Genomic DNA, 20,002 nt, shown 5'->3' with positions numbered 1-20,002 from the left:
GTTTTTCCCCATCTCCTCCACAAGTTATACTGACATCAAATATAGTGAAAGCAGGGGTTATACTGTGGGGGAGAGACATACAAAGCAACAAAGAGATAATCTTATAAATGTCTTAGAAACACATGCATGAAAGAAAAAAACATTAAAATACATATCTAAGGGTTCATTTTCCTGACATCACATTATCTGACCTTTTCAGCTTGACTCATATATATACTAGATATTGCAAATAAGGGAAACCATGGGACCTATGGAATGTCTTTATTATTAAGTAGGATCATTTTGAGTCTAAACAGTGAGATGCTGGAAATAATATTTGTCTTTTCCTAAGTGATATCCCACTCTAACCCATGAAATAATCCTTCCTTAATCTCTATGGCAGTGGTTGTAGTCCCTATATGCTATGGGAAAACAGAGAGGTTCGATGGGGCCCTTTATCAGATATTAAAATTCAGTAGGAGCAGAATGTTTAGACCATTGAGATTCTCCAAGAAATGGAGATAAATTTTGGGGGAAAATGTAACTATAAAACCATTACTAGGGGACTAAGATACTTCAGGTAAATGTTGAAAGTCTGGTGTATTGGGGATATGGTAATCAAGGAACAAGTTTCTCTTATCCGGTAGATATGACAGGGTCACTTTTGACTCTTAATGATTTTTTTCACTTTTAATTGATTTTTGTTTATATTGAAATTCTTCCTCAACCCTTACCAGTTGTTTCTCTAAACATTTCTGGTGTTTGGCTCTCTGTAGCCTCAGAAGTGTGCTAGACCACAGACCGTTGTTTCTCAGAGAAAAACATTTGGCCTCTGTGAGAGGATTTTCACCAACTCTCAAGTTCTAATAATCCTGTTGGTAACACAGACTCCCATTCCCAGATCCCAGGGGAATCTGTTTCCTGCTCTAATGCTACCCTGTCCCCTTGGCAGCACAGGAGTGTTTGTATCCTTTCATTGTCACCTACCTGAGTTACATAATTGTTCTCTGGGCATCTTCTTGGCCTTTGAATGATTGGTGAAATTGAATTGAGCCTCTTAATTTTGTGGCCTGATTTTATCTAGTCATTTCACAGGGCATTAGTTAATATTGGCTGGTATCACATGACATTCTGTAGTGAGGAGAAAAGGGTGTGGGGAGATGATTCTTTTCTTGACTTTAGACCAAAGGAGGAAGATGGGTCCCAACCATCCTTTGTTAAGTAGATTCTCTATAATGCAAAACTCACTGTAGGGCTCAGTTTCGATAAGGTTTCATCTGAAAACAAACCCCCACTTATCACTAGCACACGAGTATTAAATGTTACTAGAGATTTTAGAAGCATGGTTCACGGATGGAGCCCCATCAGGCTACATTCTTTCCTCCCTTGATTTTCCTCACTCTCACATTTATTCTTATCTCCTTCTCAGATTGCCTACAAAATTTCCATGATTTTCCCCCCAGTGGTGCTGAACAGTGCTTTCTTCGAGTCCTCAGCACCATTTACCACTTGGACGTTAATTTACTCTCGCTCATTTTTCACTATATATAGGCTATTCAAGAACAGGAAATGAATGTTTTCATCCCCTTCAGCATTTTATTTCCACAGAACTGTTTGAAATAGTTGTGGAAGGACTTTGAATGAAGTAGTAAATTAATCAATACATGAATAAATGAGCAAATAATGGAGTAGGGAGACCCTATCCACCAATGGAAATGGTTGGGGTTGGAGGTGCTTTTAGACAATATATCAGCTAATTTTAAGGCTGAATAATTAACTTCTTTTCATTCTATCATTGAGGAATTTACCAGAAGTTCATAATGCCCTCATCCTCATAAAGTAGTCAATGAGAAAGGTAAAAGTTGTGCCTGAAATGATTAGTTAATGGAAAAATGCTAATCCCCGTGAACTGAAAGGAGCCTTCAGAGAAAGAAGCTACTGTGGCTTGGAGACTGGATAGGTTTTTAAGAGAAATACCTGAAAATAGGACCTAGAAGAAAAGGTCCAAGTTTGGATTGTGTAATATTTTCAACCTCCACAAAGAGGAAACTAGGATTGTATATATTAAAAAGCATTTCAACTTCCTGAGCGCCTCTTACCTGCTACACATTTTCATACTTCAAAATATCTAAGATTTACTAAAGAAAGAACTAAGCCTCGAATTTGCGGAACAGATTCCTCAATTCACATGGCCAGTGGCAGAGGTAGGGTTCAACTTCCCGTTCCTCACGGACCTATCCTCCGATCGTCCTCCTCGGTGACAGATAGATTTTGATGAATTTTGTAGGGAAGTGATAGTTCTACAAAGAGTTATTGTATTTCAAATAGTCATTTGTCTTTTTTGGATGGTGGGAAATGATGGCGAAACTCCATAGAGGAGACTTTACTGGGCAAATACCGAGAGGTGCTTAGCTCTTACTGTCTTCTGAAGCTCCAGGTAATGGAGGCACTGTGGGAGAGCAGTCTCTAAAGAATTCTTCCACTGTATCTTCACCTAATTTCAAACCCATGGAAAATTCTATCTGCCCAAATCTCCTAAGCTATTTAAGGTTAACTTCTGAAAGTATTGTATCTGTGTATCCCAAATATAGCATCAACCTACTTGGCCATTGACAGATGAACAAAGAAAGCGTGGTGTGCCCACACCACGGCTATTATTCAGCTGCAGACAAGAGGGAAATCATGTTATTTTTTTCAGGAAAATGGATGGAACTAGAGACCACCATGTTCAGTGAAATAGCTAGACCCAGACAAATATTGCATGTCCTACTTTATTAGCAGAATCTAGTCCTTAAAAATGAGTAAGAAGAATGCAAAATAGGTTCTGTTTCAGGGTCAGTATTAGGAGGGAAGAGGATGGAAGGAAGGAGAAATTATAGTCAAAGAACTTTCTATCCATGTGTGAAAACAGAATAATGAACCCTATTGGAAATTGTTTTAAAAAGGGCTGTTTTTTCGTATTTTTTTATTATAAAGATACAGTACAGAGGGGTTACAGTTACACAAGTAAGGTAATGAGTACATTTCCTTTGAGCATATATTAGTTTTTCTTTTTTACTCAATAGCCCTTGAGGAGTAAAAACAGTACACATTTACAGAAATATCACAATAAAACCTTTTGTACAACTAATATATGTTAATAAAATGTAGAATGAAGAAGATATTAAGGAATTAAACAAAAAAGGTTTATGTAAATCATATGATGTGCGTTGGAAATTTGAATGTGCAGGATATGTTAAGTGATTGAATTCTGATTTTTTTTCAATTTAAACTCATTGTAAGAATTGAAATAGCTGAAAGGCAAAATTACAACTATTTTGATGAAGATGAAAATATTTCAGTTTCATGATTTCTTAGTTATTCTTTATCTTACTTTCAGATGAAAGGTTGTTTAGGTAAGTTAGAAGAGGGCAGATAGAAATAAAATTGTCTTTTATAAAATAGTATTTGCAGCATGAAAATTCAAAACTTCCATGCTAATTAATAAAACATTACAGAATGGATTTTATGGAGCAATAATTTGTCATTTGATTCTTTATATTCACCCTATTAGGCATACCCGACTCACAATCTGTGTTCTCTGGGCCCAACATTTACAGAGCTTGATGCTCTGGTATGCAAACAGCAAATCTATAGGAAAACAGCCTATGAAGTCTCATACAAAAATACTTAGTGGTACAAACTTTGGCAAAACAAGAAAATTCCAACTATATTATTTCAAAATTCTTTTAGAAATCAGCAGTTTAGATGTGATTGATGGGCTTGTCCTTATCATTTGTGCCCAACATCTTTGAAATTTCCTTCCTCTAATACATTCTCCAAGAAGAAATATATGATGAGTTTTTTTAGGCTAGAAGATCTTTTGCTGCTTGCATCTAGTGTAGTCAACAGACTGCACTAATGATAAAAAAATGATAAAAAAAATCAGGCATGAGACAAAGAGATGAGCAGAATAAACAACCTTCAAATTAAAGCAAAAAGATGTTTTACCTCTTAACTCACAACTGTTTTTAAATGTTTCTGAAGTTCTTTTTCTGTATCCTGCTATATAGATAGCTTTTTATTGATTTATCTATTTTGTATTTAGGATACAAAAGTACCATCAGTAAGAGTCGAACAACTGAGAGACAAGTTGAAAATTTGTCCTACTGAAGGGTTAAAGGTGAATCCAATCTTGCATAAAATCTTCCCTCAATATCATGCACTAACATTAAGATAATAGAACCTCAGAATGTTGAGGGACTAATAGGTTTTCTAATTAACTGGTTCTTGTACAAAAAAGTAGAACTGTAGAGGTGCATGCTTGTTCATCCATTGCATCCAAATGTTTCTTCTCTTTATCAACATACTGGGCACTTAACACTCATGTTAGCTTGCTTGAGCACAGAAACCTTACCGTGTTACTCTCCTCCCTCCCTCCTTCCCTCCCTCCCTCCCTCCCTCCCTCCCTCCCTCCTCCCTCCTTCCTTCCTTTCTTCCTTCCTTCCTGCCTTCCTTCCTTCCTTCTCTTTTTAAATTATTTTTTATGATACTGAGGATTGCACTCAGGGCCTTGTTCTTATATGCAAGTCTTCTACCACTTGAGTTATGCCTCGATCCATATTAATTTTTAGTTTGTTTTTCAGATGAAGTTTCATGATATATTTGCCTGGCTGGCCTCTGAATGGGAATTTCCTATGTAAGCAAGCCTCCTGTGTAGTTAGAATTATAGGTATGTACCACCACACCTGGTCTACAAATAGAATATTCTTTTCTAATTATTTTATCTTTTTTCAGGAAGAAAGCAATTGTATAGGTATATTTGGGGCTTGTTATTATATATTGTATGGATAATGACCATCTTGCATAATGGATTGCATCATGGATAATGACAAGGCACTATGTCAATGCATAGACAAAACTACCTGGTGTCTGTGTCTGTTAACATCCTTGATAATGGAAGTATATGGACCACAAAGGCTTTTTCCCTTTAGTTAATACCTCACACATATATTTAAGCATTTTGTAAACAGCTTGAAATTTGCTCCTGAAAAGTGGGTGAAATTCTCCTATGCCACAAATATTTATTATTATAATAGATAATCATTTATCATATATAATATTATATATAACATTATATATAATATATGACATATCATAATATATAATATATCATATATAATGTTATATATCATATATAATATGATTTTTCAGGGGAATTCTCACAAAGACATTGATTAACTACTCAACTCTCGATCTCGAGAAGTCTTTGGACTTTGGATGCTCTTAGTGAAATGTGTGTTGTTCAAATAACGCTCTTATTTTACTGGTAATGCATGTATAAATTAGAAAATCAAATAGTAATGCAATACATACAGATCAAATGTAATGATAAACAGGTAATCACAAATGGCTGTTAATCTACAAACATAGAATGCAGAGCCTGTTTTTATACATATACATCTACATACACATTAACAACTAACTACATGTAGGTCTAAAAAGATCCTAGTGTACATATAATAAAATGTGAAAAAATGTGAAATGCAATTGTTCTTTCTTTAGGTTATTTGAAAAGACATAATTAATGCCTTGGAAACCAGAAATCTATTCCATGGCAAGTGATTGATGATAGGATTGGGTGGCATAGATTTGGAACAGACAATCATCAGACAGAAGTCAATATCTGTTCTGCAATAGGCACTTGATATGGATTCAGTCATGTTCACAGTCTTAAGTGAGATGAAACATTTTGGAAAGGATCTGCTCTCAACATTAATAATGTCAACATCTCCCCGGACATCAGAATGGCATTCCTCCCATCCCTCATTCTGTCACTTGAAATAGATAAGTTTTGCTTTCAGTTGTTCCTTGGAATTCCTAGTGTCTCTGGTGTTTTGCTAGGTGTTCTTTTCATATTAATTTTATAAATAAGAATAAAGATCCTTGGGTAGCTAGCATATCTGGGGACAATTAATTTGTTGAACAATATGTAATATAAAACTTCCCACTTCTCTCCAAAGTACCATATTATCTCCCCTTGCAAAAATTTCACTTAGGGATCTACAGCTGACTATTTCCTTAAATGTTTTTTGTTTTGTGTCCAAACTGATATTAATATGGGCAAACAGTGCTTCAAGGCAACTTGTGGCAGGGAAGTTAGCTGCTGTATGTACATATCCCTTTATATGTGTAATGATGATTGGTGATGATGATGATGCTTGATGAGGAGGAGAAGGAGGAAAAGGAGGAGGAGGAAGAGGAGGAATCTATCCCATTGGAAAACATTATTTAGCAAGAATGAGCTCAAGAATCCAAGATGACTTGGAATTTTTTTTAAAAGACCATCTTCTCTAAGACCATCTTCCATACCACTTGTACATCATTTTGAGAAATCATTTGCATCAGTTTTGGTAAATCCAAAGTGTTTTGTTATTGTTATTGTTCTTGATTATTTGTTTGTTTTTTTCTTTGATCAAGTAGGAATAGAACCATGGAAATGAAATGATTTGGATTTAATCTAGAGATAAAAATGACTATTTCATATAATCTTAAGCAATTGATTTTGCCTCTCTAGGACTTAAATCTCAAGTGTAAAGTGGAGACAATAATGTTCATGATCAAGGTACTGTGCAGATTATAATAGCATAATGGGTACAAAGTGACTAGAAATGTTCCAAATGTACTTTATAGAGCATTAAAAAATCTTTCTTGCTGTTTACTTTTCTTCTTGTCTTGTACAATAGTGTTATGCATGAGACTTGTGTAGGAGGGAATGAAAGGTGTTGTCAATAGCTTTTTAATTTCTAGTGATTTTAGTATTAGTCATGTATAACTCTTCTAATAGACTAAAGCCATTGCAATTCTTTCCACGCCTTTGATATTGGTGTGCTCCACCTTTACCAAATGGCCCAGCCAGCAAAGTCCATTATCTGGTTCACTTAGTGTATTTTCCTTTTTATAAAGAAGAAATTATGGACTCAAGAGGTGAGTGAATGTATAAGATGATTATGTTAGCTACTAGCAGAGCAAAAATTTGGCCTATTATGGTTCCTTTCTACTTTGTTATCCTACCTAATAGCTGAAATTAAAGATGTCATGATTTTTCTCTGGTTGATCTTCTTGCTATTTTTTTAAATAAAGGGAACAAAAAGGATCTGTTTTTCTCCTGTTTCATCTTGGTCTAAGAATATGCCACTATGTTTTAAACAATTAGAGAACAGAAAAGATCAAATTATGGACATATTTCAGAGAACAGTAAGAATGAAATAAATTCATATAACCAAAGTCTCCTTTAAAAAAACAACAAGCTTTTTTGAGAAGTCCACCCAGGTTCCAATAAGGAAACAGACTAACCTCATAGCCAGTATCTAGCTCTACACAGCAAGATGCTAACAACATGACCCAGATACAAGACTAGTTAAAGCACAGAGAGGCGAATGAATTGGACCACCTACATTGCCTATATATTATGTTCAAACCATAGACAAGAAAATTCTAATTCTACAATGTACTTTGGTATTCCACACCAGGTCTCAAAATGTACAGCTGTTTAGTTGGAAGGGCAGCATATGACCAAATGATATCAGGAAAGATTGGTATTATAAACCTGGGGAATAATGTTTGTGTGACTTGGATGGAGAGCAAGATCATTTTTATATATAAGACTGAAATACCAACTGTCTCTGTACTATACTCACAGAGGTAGACAGAACAGTGGCAGAAGATGGAGCTTATTCAATTTACCTCAAAAGATAAAGAAATTCCATATGAAGGATGATGGCCACCAGAATCATCAAAATCTCAGTGCCAGGCAGGTGACACAGGCTTTAAAAGCAGGAGTCAGAGTTGGGAGAGAGCTTTGGGATAGAGACAAAAGAAGGCTACATGAGCTCCTGTTTAGTGCTGATAGTTCACACTTGTAATCCTAGCTACTCAGGAGGCTGAGATCTGAGCGTTGTGGTTTGCTGCTAGCCCAGGCAAGAAAGTCTATGAAACTGTTGTCTCCAATTAACTAACAAAAAGCTGGAAGTGGCTTAAGTGGTAGAACACTACTAGCCTTGAGCAAAAGAAGCTCAGGGACAGCAGTCCAGGCCCTGAATTCAAGCCCCTACAACCTGCACCAAAAAAAAAAAAAGTGAGGTCCTCCTTTCTCTCTGATCAACTTATCTTTGGCCCATGGTTCTTGGGCATAGCAAGAAGTTTGGGCAACTGGAGAATCATTTGATTATTAGGTGTTCCCATCAAGAACATCAGCTACTATGTCTGTGCCCTGACCTCGTCTTCCCAAGGTCAGTGCAGGCTGTGGAGGAAGTTACTCAGCAACTCAACTTTAGCATCACTGGAGGATGGAGCTATGGTCCTCTTGTACACCTCCCAGGCTCTAGGCCTTCCTCTTTGTGAGCGTATTCATTCTCCTTCCTTCCAGTCTCCATGGTTCCTTACTTAACAGGGCCCCTGGAACCGTCTTCTTTCTCCTCCAATGAGCATGTTTATGTGGCTCTGGGAACCTCCAGTTTTCTTCACTTGTGTTATGTGTGATTCAGCTTCCGGGTATCTGAGGATTGGTGTCCTGTGTTGTTTTCCCCAGTCAGCCTGAACTGCAGTCTCCTGTTTATGCCTCTTGAGTAGCTGAAATGACAGACTCTCCCATAATGCCCAGCTGATTGCTTGGGATGGGATTTTGTTGACTCCAACAATGCTTCCTCCCACCCATCTTTCTGCCTTCTGGTTGTGGGGATGACAGATGCCTGGCCCTTTGCTAGGCTCTTATTCATATAAAACTTAGGGTGACATTGATAAACCTGCACTATATCCATAAACTGCTCTGGTGAGTGGCGATTACTTTGTACAACTACTGGAAGATAATAAAAATATTCCAATAAAGAGAAAAAACCCCACAGTTTGCTCTCTACTTTCTAAGTAAAAGGAATATACTTGAAGAGCTTTTTAGTTTTCTCCAGACACAAGCTATGATTGTTATCTTTAATTATCATATTATTTAACAGTGAACTGGCTGCTGTTCCATAAAGCCAAGAGGTAATGTCTTCTCTGAGTAAACAGTTTAAGTCAGAAAACTCATATAATACAAGAAGTTAAGAAAAGTATACTCAAAAAACCATTAAGACACTCAGGAGAAGGGTACTTTGCAAGAATACTTAAATGCCGTGTCCCTGGTTATGTATTTATAAACCGAGGAAACCTCTCCCCCTCCCATCTCCAAAGGTACCTCTGAGACATTTGCAGTTTTGCTCTGATGACATAAACTGGCAAAAAAGCCCTCTCTTCCAGGTTGGGAAGGGTTCCTTTCCTTAGTTTGGACAGTAGTTGTTAGCCATTCTAGTCTGCAACTAGGGACAGACAGCATGATTGGATACTGGAGCTGAAGAAATGAGAAAAGGCAGAGAGAGAGGGGGCAGCGGTAAACAAGCAGGGACCAAGGAGTCAAGACTCACTGGCTCTTGGGCCCTGAGCTCTCATAAGCAAGCTTATTTATTTAGTTCAGTACAAGGGGCTACTATGGGTACATGCAGAAAACAAAGTACCAGATCATCTTGTGGCTATAATCACTAACAGAAGACATAGTTTGTCTACACAGTAATAACTACTTCCCTGTAGTCAGGGAGCAGCGAGGAGCAGTGACCGTACACAAACGTTCAGCTTATTCCCATGGTCTCAAGCATCAGATGGTCCAATCAGCTGTGACTTAGACATCACTCGGTGCAGTTTATTGTAACTTGCATATTTATCTTGCCTTGCTGGTTTTAACCTTTCCAGGCTTCAGGTCTCAGCCTTCTGAGTACTGTGGAGGCAAGTTGGCATTCCAACCTCTTAACCCTTTCCTGGGCTCATGGCTCGGCTCCAGAGTTCCCTACACTAGTCACTTGGAGCAGCTACTTCAGGCTTCTGTATCCTGTGGTCATTAAAAAAATATTTCATTGTAAAGATGCTGTCAAGTGGGCTTACAGATCCATGAGTAAGATAATGAGTACATTTCTTGTTGAACATTTGTTGTTCTCCCACTATTCCCTCCCTCCCACCTCCCTCACTCCTCCCCACCTCTTGAAGTTGTAAAGTTTGTTTCCATCAGCGTGTCTTGTGAGTATCATTGTTGCAATGGGTCATCCTGTGTCCTTGTTTCAGCATTTTGTTATTCCCCTTCCCCTCCCCAAGAAGTCTATATACAAGTGTATATACAAGTGTATATATACAAAGTGTACATACAAGTGTATGTACCAGGGCGATCTGGCTGTGACATCTGATACCCTATTGATCACAAGGGTTTATTCAGCTGAACTGGCTGGCTAGGTGGGTGTCCCCTTTCTCCCTTACTGCTCCATGTGCCTCCCTCCCAAAGCTGTGACCATTCCTGATAGAGGAGGACCGGTCTTTGGTCAAGGGTATATGAGTAGCTGTGCTCCCCTGCTAGAACCTCCAAACAAGCTTTCAAGGTCATTGTTTTTTCTTGTTCTCAGTGTGTGTGTGTGTGTGTGTGTGTGTGTGTGTGTGTGTGTGTGTGTGTGTGTGTGTGTGTGAGATACTTGAGTAATGGCAAGTTGCTTCAGAGCACGGGCATTAACCAATAGGGTTATTTTTCCTACAGAAAGAGAAAGATGAGGCTGCTGTGTGCCCAAGACACTAACTCACCTGGGATTCAGTGGTGAGCCGGCTGACCAGATTTCACATTTCAGCAGACCAGAGTATATACTCAGACGCACCTGCCACTCTCCTGTGTGTACTGCATCATTACAATTTTAATTGTACCTTGTGTGGAAGCAGTTTCTTGTGAAGCTTACCTCATGGGCCTGACCTAGACTGGGAGTACATGTGATTAAAGACGTTTTCTCTGAAGTTGAGGTCAGCAATCGTAGGAGTGGTGAGTAGGGCTTATTCAGGGAAAGAAGCCAATCAGCAGCTACAGTCAAAGTCAAGGGAAGTCCAGCATGTAGGGGCCGCTGAGGCATAGAGTTAGCTGCTACCGTTTAGCAGGTTGATACTGGCCAATGTGGACATGGTGCTGGGTAGAAGGCCAGAGGCAAGGCTGGTGAGGCTGCTCTGGCAAGACCAGAACTGGCTGGTCTTTTGGATACTATGGAGAACTCTGAATTGTGTCTGGATATCTAAAATGGTTATTTCAGACACAGTGGGGTTAAATAAGAGCGTTTGCCCAGTGCACACAGAAGGTAAGGGAAGAGGGCATTCATCCTAGAAGTAGTGCATGTGTAAAAATCTTGCAGAATTAGTTCCAGAGTGGTGCCTTCATTGAACTTCATAAGGAGATATGATTTGTTCAAGTCATGAAATATTCAACTGCAGAGCTTGGAATCAAGGTCTATTCTCTTTCCATAGCACTGTGTTTCCCCTGGTGATAAGGACAAGTCTCTTCTTTATTCACCACTTGAAGCTTCCCAAATGACTAATGCCTGATCAATTGCTCTCAAAACGAATACTCAAAGCATGTAATCCTTACTATTCTTGATTTCAAGTCACATTTATGGAGGGTATATCATATCTATATCCTGGCAAATTGCAGCGATCAAGATCCTAATAAAAAGTACCAGGTACCATTGAAATAAAGATGCACAAATTAGGAATGGGCTTCATGTATTGTAATGTAATTCAAGTTTAGCAGTCTTTATGGTTCCCTGGAAACTGTAGCATGGTGTTCTCAGTAACTTAATCTTATCTGGCCATTTATCTTCTTTTCCTCCCATGTTCCATCCCTAATTTCAAAAGTGAGGGAAAACAATCTCTTTACTCAAATCAGAGCCTATGCAAACAAAGTCACAAAGAACTACTAATTTATAATTACATCCAAACCATTTTCTCTGGGGCAACCAGATTAGATTTTTTTGTACATCCATGCAATCATTAGCCTGGCAACTTCTTACTCCTTCAAGTCTAGCTAATACCTATAGCTCTGGGACAGTGCAGCCAGGACTTGTATTGGCTGCTTTGGTACTTCCATTCCATAATCCTCCAAATGTTAGCCTCTTGAGTGGCAAAGATGATTGCTCTATTGATGATAGCTGTATTCCCAAACAGTAAGCTCAGACAAGACCTCCTCAACATTACATGGAAATTGTAAGTTGGGAAGAACAGAGAATTTTCTGTGTTGATGTACTGTGTGGATTCTAGGTTCTCTCTGTTTATGGTGCAATACTGCATGGTGTAGAGAATTGTGTTGTTGTATCCTCTTGAGTCTCTCCCTCTTTCATTGTGCATCTCCATAGGTTTGATGCCGGGTCATTCTTTCTCTTGCCCACTGTTTCATCTCTGACTTGTACTGACCCTTCTTTCTTCTTCCTATAAAAATACTTGTGATTTCATTTGGTTGACTTATCTTTTCTACTATGATTTACATTAGCCAAATACTTAACTTCTGTTTTTTACCATTAACTTGCTTTCTCCAAACCTGAGTTTAAATTACATAACCCTCTCCTCTCCTTTCCCCTCCTCTCTTCTCCTTTCCCCCCCTTCCCCACTCTCCCCTCCCCTCTTCTCCTCTTCTCTCTCTGGTCTTTCCCCTTGTTTCTCATCTCTGTGTCTTCACTCTCCTCTCCTTCCCTTCACTCTCCTCTCTTCTCTCCTCCCCTTCCTTCCCCTCCCCTCCCTCCTTCTTCTACAGTCCTCCCTTTCCTTTTCTTACCCTCCCCTATCTTCTTTTCTCCTTTCTTCCTCTCCCCTCTCTTCCCCTGTCTCTTCTTTTATTCTTGTTATTTTACCATTGTTTTATTTTATTTTGAGTCCAGATTTTATGACATAGCCTAGAGTAGCCTAGGACCCATTCTCTATCATGGAGTGGCTTCAGTTCCGAGACCCTCTCGTGTTGGCCTCCTCAGTGCTAGCACTGCAGGCATATGCCATCACATCTGGCTCTCTCAAAGTACTGTGTGCCTTATCTTAACATATAATTTTTAGGGATTATAGAAAAGCTTCACTATATCTCATATCTTTGTGTTTCTTGCTTTTGAAGGAAAATTTTATACTATCTGTGGTGGACTTAGGGCTTAAAAGATAGTGGAAATAACAAAAAAAGCCTGGCAATATAAAATGTATATAGTCTAAAATGAGTTGTTCGTTTATCCAAGAGTAATTTCAACCTGGTTAAACACTGCTCTGCCTGGGAGCATTTCAAGTAGGATTTTAGTAAGAGGACTGAGGTTGCCCAGAACCAGTGAGAAGCTTATCCAATAAACTGATTGATGTCTGCCCCCTTTCCTTCCTGCTGCTGAGCTTTGTTCCAGAACAGCTGGGCAGACTGTCTGGCAGGAGGGATTCCAGGAACTGAAGAGCAGATTCCCTGGAAGCTAAGGGAATTACTGTGTGGAATCAAAGGTATCATGCGGTGGTGGGTAATTATGGATTAAAGGGATGAGCAATCAGGGCATACTGTGTGGCAAAGGTATGCTCTTTAAAATGTTCTCAACTGATGGACAGTGCACAGTGACTGATGCAATTATTCCTGTCTAGTACAGTTAGTTTGAGTCACAGGGTTTGAGTCACCGGGTCAAAGGGTAAGTTGGTCCTACTCTTCGTCCTTTGTCCATTGTCATTTGTATTATGTGAGAGTTTGAGAAGTTGGTGATGAGAAGCAGTGACTTGGAGAAATCTCATCTCTTCCTCCTTTATTAATTGGCCTAATTACCTAACTTCCTTATAAGTTTTATTGTCTAATTTACTGCTGTGTGCATTTATCACCCATAACTATGTACCTACTTACTTTCATTGCATGATGATCATTTACTGATGACATAGCTGCATTTTTTTCTTCACATATTTTCAGCATTTGTTACACATTATTTGGGCCTTGAGCCCAAGAGTCTTTGCTCTGATTCTGATTTATAAATTTTTTTTTTACCATCTTACTTATTAGGAAGAAATCCTAATCCAGATTTGTGAGTAGATTCCTCAAGAAATAGTTGGTAATGATCATAATGATGTGGTTGATGATGATGATGATGGTGGTGGTGGTGGTGGTGGTGGGCGTGGCAGCAATGATGACTGTCAGAACCATGGAGAGTTCTCTTGAGCACACAATACTTCCACAAAATGCTGCACATCACTTACCAAGTTCAGGGTGGCACCCTTCTCTGAGGCCAGTGGAAGCTGACTCTTGCAGGGAGGGAAACATTTTCAAATGCATACATATTGACTTCATTGGTCAGGTGAGAGTCCCTCCCAGGAGTAAGGATTGGAGGTGTGAGCTCTTTTCCTCCCACTCAGAGTCATACTGACTGCTTTCCCTAAGTATCCCACCTTACATCTACATGAAGAACACATAGCCTTCTGAAGTTCTCCTTTCTCCCAGTCTGGTTGTAGACCATGTTCAAAAACATAGGTGAATTTTAAAACCACAGGCTGGTTTATAATACCAATAAATCCTCTTTTGCTTGTTTTTACAGACCACAGTGGATGATGACAAGTGTATGTTGAAGTTGAATGAATTATAGGCTTTTAATTTAGGCTTAATACATGAACAAGGTCATACACATAACCTATTAAGGTATATTTGATATTTGAAGATAGTAATTTTCAGGTCTTCATTGGGCATAGATCTTAGTGTGCTGTGGTGGAATTGTCTGCTGTGATTTTGCCCAGACTTCTTTCTTTAGTGGACAGTGCGAAGCAGCAGGAAGGAGGGTGTCTGTGATAGTCTCTGAAGGGGAAAATGCACCTTTTCAATCACAAAGAGATCCTACTTGGAAATTTCCTTCATGTAATCCAGCAACTTCAGGGAAACAACAATAAAAGAAAACATAGATCACTAGGGTTTCAATATTGATAGAGATCTAAAAGGCCAGAATTAACTCATCATATTTAAAAAACAAAATACCTTGGAGTTTACTAACAATTTCATTTCAAATGATTTCAGTTGCAAATGGTTTTATTTGTGGTACCCACCAGTGAGTTTTGTAAGGCTGAATAATGATGAGTAAAGAGCAAAGGGATAATTTCACCCTTTTCTCTTCTTAGAAAATCTCTGGGAGACAGGGGCCTGAACTCCATACATTCTTTAAATTTTGCAATGTAGAATAATCTCTCCAGAGACCAGAAAAGCCCAGGCTTGTTTATACAATGAAGAGATCTGTTCAAGGCCATATGCCCCATTCCCCTTCCAATGTAACAACATTTCTCAAACAAATCCCGGGTGAATTCTATGCCTGCTTTGCTAAGTTTTCATTTGAATTTGCAACCTCCTGTGGATACCTATGAGTGTACTCTGTTATGTTTTTATCCCAAATGCATCCATTTCTGTTTCCATATTGATGTGGAAAGTTTTCTCTCAGCTGGTAGGTCTATTTTTTACTTCTCTAACATTCCACAGGTGTGATCTCATGAGAATTTTCAGAGCAACCATGAAATAGGAGCATGGTGAACCCCAGAGTTTACTGGTGTGGCATCCAAGTTTCAACAAGGCTAAGTAACTCCCCTAGGCTACAGAGGTAGCAGGGCTCAAAGCCCAGACTCAGATGCTAATTTGGTTCCAAAATCTGTGTTCTTTATCTCAATCTGACACTGAGGGTATACCAATGGGACAAAATTATGGTGGCCTTTCAGAATTCAAAGAACGTCAGAGGAGAATCCTGGAAATGAACTGAGTCAAAGCTCACAGTTTGAGCTTGGGCTTGAATCCAAGCATTCTGATCACTGATTCAGGCTTCATTTGATCAAAACTGGATAGGGGTGGGGCAGGAGAAATTTGATTTTGAGGCAAAACAAACAAAACAGAGAGTCAAATAGTGATGCCTCAAATATAATAAGATGCTCTGTTGACCAGGAGTTTTTGAATGAGGATGTTATTTTTCTTGATTGTGGAATTTTTTTGACACCTCCTCTTCTATTTTGTGGCCTTGATGTCTTGGGTGGATTTCTTTCCTTTGTCTGGCCTTTTAGTATTTCAGTTTAGTCTTGCAGGATAACAGGAGAACTCTGATGACACTGCCAGTGATAGCTTACACTTTCTTTTTTGTAGCACATTTTAAAACTCTTCTATTTTAAGAAGGATGCTATCTGCAGCCATGTCATTTCTTAGCTGTGAAGGAGAAATGAAAATGAGATTTTGGGAGAGAAATTTACCCTAGAAGAAGATGCATGCACACTAAGTTCAGGCAGTGTATTCCTGGAGATTCAAGTTGCTTTCTTCTGAATAATATTCTGGCTAGCCTTATGGGGCCTGGATATGATAATGTGTTGTCCATATTCTTACGTAATTTTTTAAATTTTCAGCTCCCTTTATACTCATCGTGTCATGTTCTCTTTGTGAGCTTAGTTGGCACATGTTATTCTGTGCACCTTTTGAATATTTTATTTTTACTTTTAGGGAATATCTTGTTAACATAATCTTGTTAACATTATCACTCCTTCAGCTTGTAGCACTTGAGCAGTTGGGATTACAAGCCTTCACCACCAGGCTCAGCTTATTCTTTCCACTTTCAAACTAAAAGCTCAGCCTCAGAGGCATTACCGGGCACTGTGCATTTAACCACGCTTCTGCTGTTGGTTTGATGGTTTGATGAGTGGCAAATATGAATTACCCTCTGCTCCACCTTAGGACTAAGTAGAATCTCACTGTCACCTGTGTGTTTTCATCTGATTTGTTGTTTGCTCCATCTTAGCCTAATTTCTCACAGTGGGTTTGCCATTCGGAATTACTTACTCTGCAGGGCACTTACTGTGTCAGTGGTGCCCTAGTGTTTATGCACTTTATTTTATATCAAATGTTATTTTACATTTAATCTGTTGTTTTTTTCTTTCAATCATACTTTCAACAATAGTTGTTGTTTTGCCTACAGAGTGTACAGAGAATACAAGTCCTAGACCTCTCTCCTTATGAACTTATATCCTGCAGGATGAGACCAGATAATTAAATAAGTAAAAAAGTATATTACAAGTCATAGAAAAAAAAAGCAGGAGGGTAGTGTAGGATCTACTAAGAGTTTGGATGATCATGACTAAAAGCAGCTCAGAATTTAAAGAAGGGGGTTTTCCGGTTCTCACTCACCTGGCCAACAAGTACTCACTCTTTGTCCAACAGGAAAATGGATGCTATTTGTCTGGAAATTAAGGAGTAAACAAACCACACACATTTCTCACTATTTCTATTGATGCTTTGCTTGTCTCGACCAGCCATTCTTTTCTACTTTCTTGGGTTTTTTTTGTTTTTTTTTGGTCTGGTCGTGGGGCCTGAACTCTGGGCCTGGGCACTGTCCCTCAGCTCTTCAGCTCAAGGCTAGCGCTCTACCACTTGAGCCACAGCGCCACTTCCGGCTTTTTTTTCTTTTTGCTTATGTAGTCCTGAGGAATCGAACCCAGGGCCTCAGGCATGCAAGGCAAGCGCTCTATCACTGAGCCACCTTCCCATACCCTCTTTTCTACTTTCCTGGAAGCAAATAGTGTTTCAAGTTTCACATGAACCACCAGGCTGGTAAGATGTTGCTCATGGTAATGAGCAACACTTACCTCCAGGTAAAAGAAAGCACGCATGTTCCCTTTTGTCTTCTGAGCTATACTTGCTTTTGCTCTAATACCAATTGCAGCATTAACACATCAGGGCCCTGTTCCTGCCCCCAGTCCTTCTGGTGATGGTTTGTTCAACCTTAATTTGTATCTCTAGGGCTTGGTGTGTAATTAATAGTTGTTGAATGAGTATGACAAAAGAGTGGGATATTAAGTCAGATTTTTCTAGTTCTTGAATCCTCTACAGTCCTTAAAGACTCAAAACTCTTGCTTTCCTAAGCATCGTTATCAGTGAGCCTTTGAAAATAGTAATCTCATCTATTACATCTCAGATAATTTCTTTTTTTGAAAAAAAACTATTTAACTAAATATTTAAAAGATTACTTAATGTGTGAAAGGAGTAAAGCATTATAAACCTGCAAAGTGTTGAAAATAGCCAGTATTGTCTGAAATAGGAGCTGGGCCCATCATTGAGATGTGGTTAATGGGTAGAACTGTGTTACAGGACCCCTTACACCAATGCTAGTTTGAGAGGCTTGTCTTTATCAGTGGTAGATTTATCAATCCAGATAACATCCTCTCCCAATCCAGATTAGTTACCCTGTATAGTTAGGTAAATACTTACAGGATCTGAACTCTGGCCAGTGTCTCTCTGGACTCTCACCAGTGCCTCTCTGACTTACTCTCTCCTTCCAGGCTTACCTGATTTCCTGTTGTCTTTTTGGTCATATTTGCCATGGCTGGACAATATTGACTGTGGAGATGAACTTCATGTATTTGAATTCTGGCCCTTGGTCACTACCCTATTACATGGTCTTAGTCATCTTGTGAGGTAGGTATCATCTCATTTAGAAGAGGAAGAATGTTCATAAAGATTAAATAACCTCTCCAAATCCAGAGACAGCCAGGGCTGTGGTAGGGAGGATCAGTATGTTAGAGTCCAATGTTCAGGCTCTCGGGTCCTAAAATTTTACTGAGGATACTCACAACTCCTGAGGCTCAAGTTACCGCCTTCATCTGAGAATGATACCTTTCCTGCTGAAACCTACTCATGTTTCTCCCTGGAACTTTTTGTGATGAATATAACTAAAAATCATATGGGCTATCACAAGGGAATTAGATAATATAGTGAAAAGCTGAGTTTGGCTAATTCATATTAAATCCCTTAGAAAATTTCTCCTAAGAGAAGCCATTTTGAACTGGGAGTATCCAGTTTTTAATATCAAATATTCATTACAAAAGTTTAAAAATTATTTTATGCTGAAATTCTACTGGATCTTTTTGAAAAACTGAAGATTTAAATAACACTGTTGTTTAAGGACTAAGTAGTATTTTAATTCCTTTCTTTAGAATCTCACACAGATGAGAACTTTATCTTTTCTTCTTAGAGCATAAGGCAGAAATCTTGTTCTTAATGCTATTTTACATAATAAACACTTGTTCTTTCTTTTACTTGTTCTTTTCTTTTACTGTTTTCTTAATAGTATTTTTATCAGTGTGACACTGATCTTACATATATATTTGGCTATGCTTTCAACTTATATACATTACATAAAGAATTAATTCATAGTCAGATTACTGCTCGTATTAATTCTATACATACTAATGCTCTTTGACCTGCTCATTTATTTGTAGTCAGGCTTTCTTTTTCATGTTACAATTTATGAAAGTGTGCCCATTTTATTTATCTCAATGCATTTATTAACATTTATAGGAAGAAGTAGCAGTTTGAGGAGATTGTTTAACAAAATATACCTTCTAAGGGATATTATGAGCTTAATAATAGTTAAAACCCAAACAAAGAATATGTAATATCATCTCATGAATTTATAATTCTTTCACAGTTTTCTTTAATTTGAACTTTGTTGAGAAATAACTAAAGAAGCAATGAAAATAGCAACATCATTTTGATACGAAGATTTGTGAAAGAAAATTTAAATGCTAATTTATATGAGAATCAAAAGGTTTTTGTAATAGGTACTATCCATTTAACTTATTCCATATTTTTCAAACAATCATTTTCTGAGGTTTCTCTTATTCCTACTATATAGATAAATGGCTGTAGATTTAGAGAAAGGTGGATAGTAATATTACCTAGGCAGAGAGGCCAGGGTGATGAACATGTGAAGCTGAAGCAACATGGTGAGAACTGGGAAGGGAACTTGCTAGAACCAGGTATGGGGACATAGTCTGAGGTGAGACTGATACGGCTAGCAGCTGGCACATTCAGGATTGTCATTCATGTTTTGTGTTAACAAGCATTTTATTAATGTTAACACAGGGCTCTAGCCAATGTGTTTTGGAGAGTTGATTCTTGCTGTAGTATGAAGAATGTACTGGAGAGAATATTGTACTAGTTCTGGAGAGATGATAATAGTGTTGAGATGAGAGTGGAGAATTTGAGTGGCATCAGAACTATAGGACACATTATTAATTAGATTACAATGTAGGAGGTGGACAAAGAGGAAAAACTGAACATGATCCTTAGATTCCTTCCCTCCCTTTGTTCCTTCATTTATCCCTCCCTCCCTCCCTCCCTCCCTCCTTCCCTCCCTCCCTCCCTCCCTTCCTTTCTTCCTTCCTC

The sequence above is a fragment of the Dipodomys ordii genome, unplaced genomic scaffold (genome assembly GCF_000151885.1).
Source record: "Dipodomys ordii isolate 6190 unplaced genomic scaffold, Dord_2.0 Scaffold36, whole genome shotgun sequence".
NCBI classification, from domain to species: Eukaryota; Metazoa; Chordata; class Mammalia; order Rodentia; family Heteromyidae; genus Dipodomys; species Dipodomys ordii.
This window is presented reverse-complemented; position numbering follows the sequence as displayed.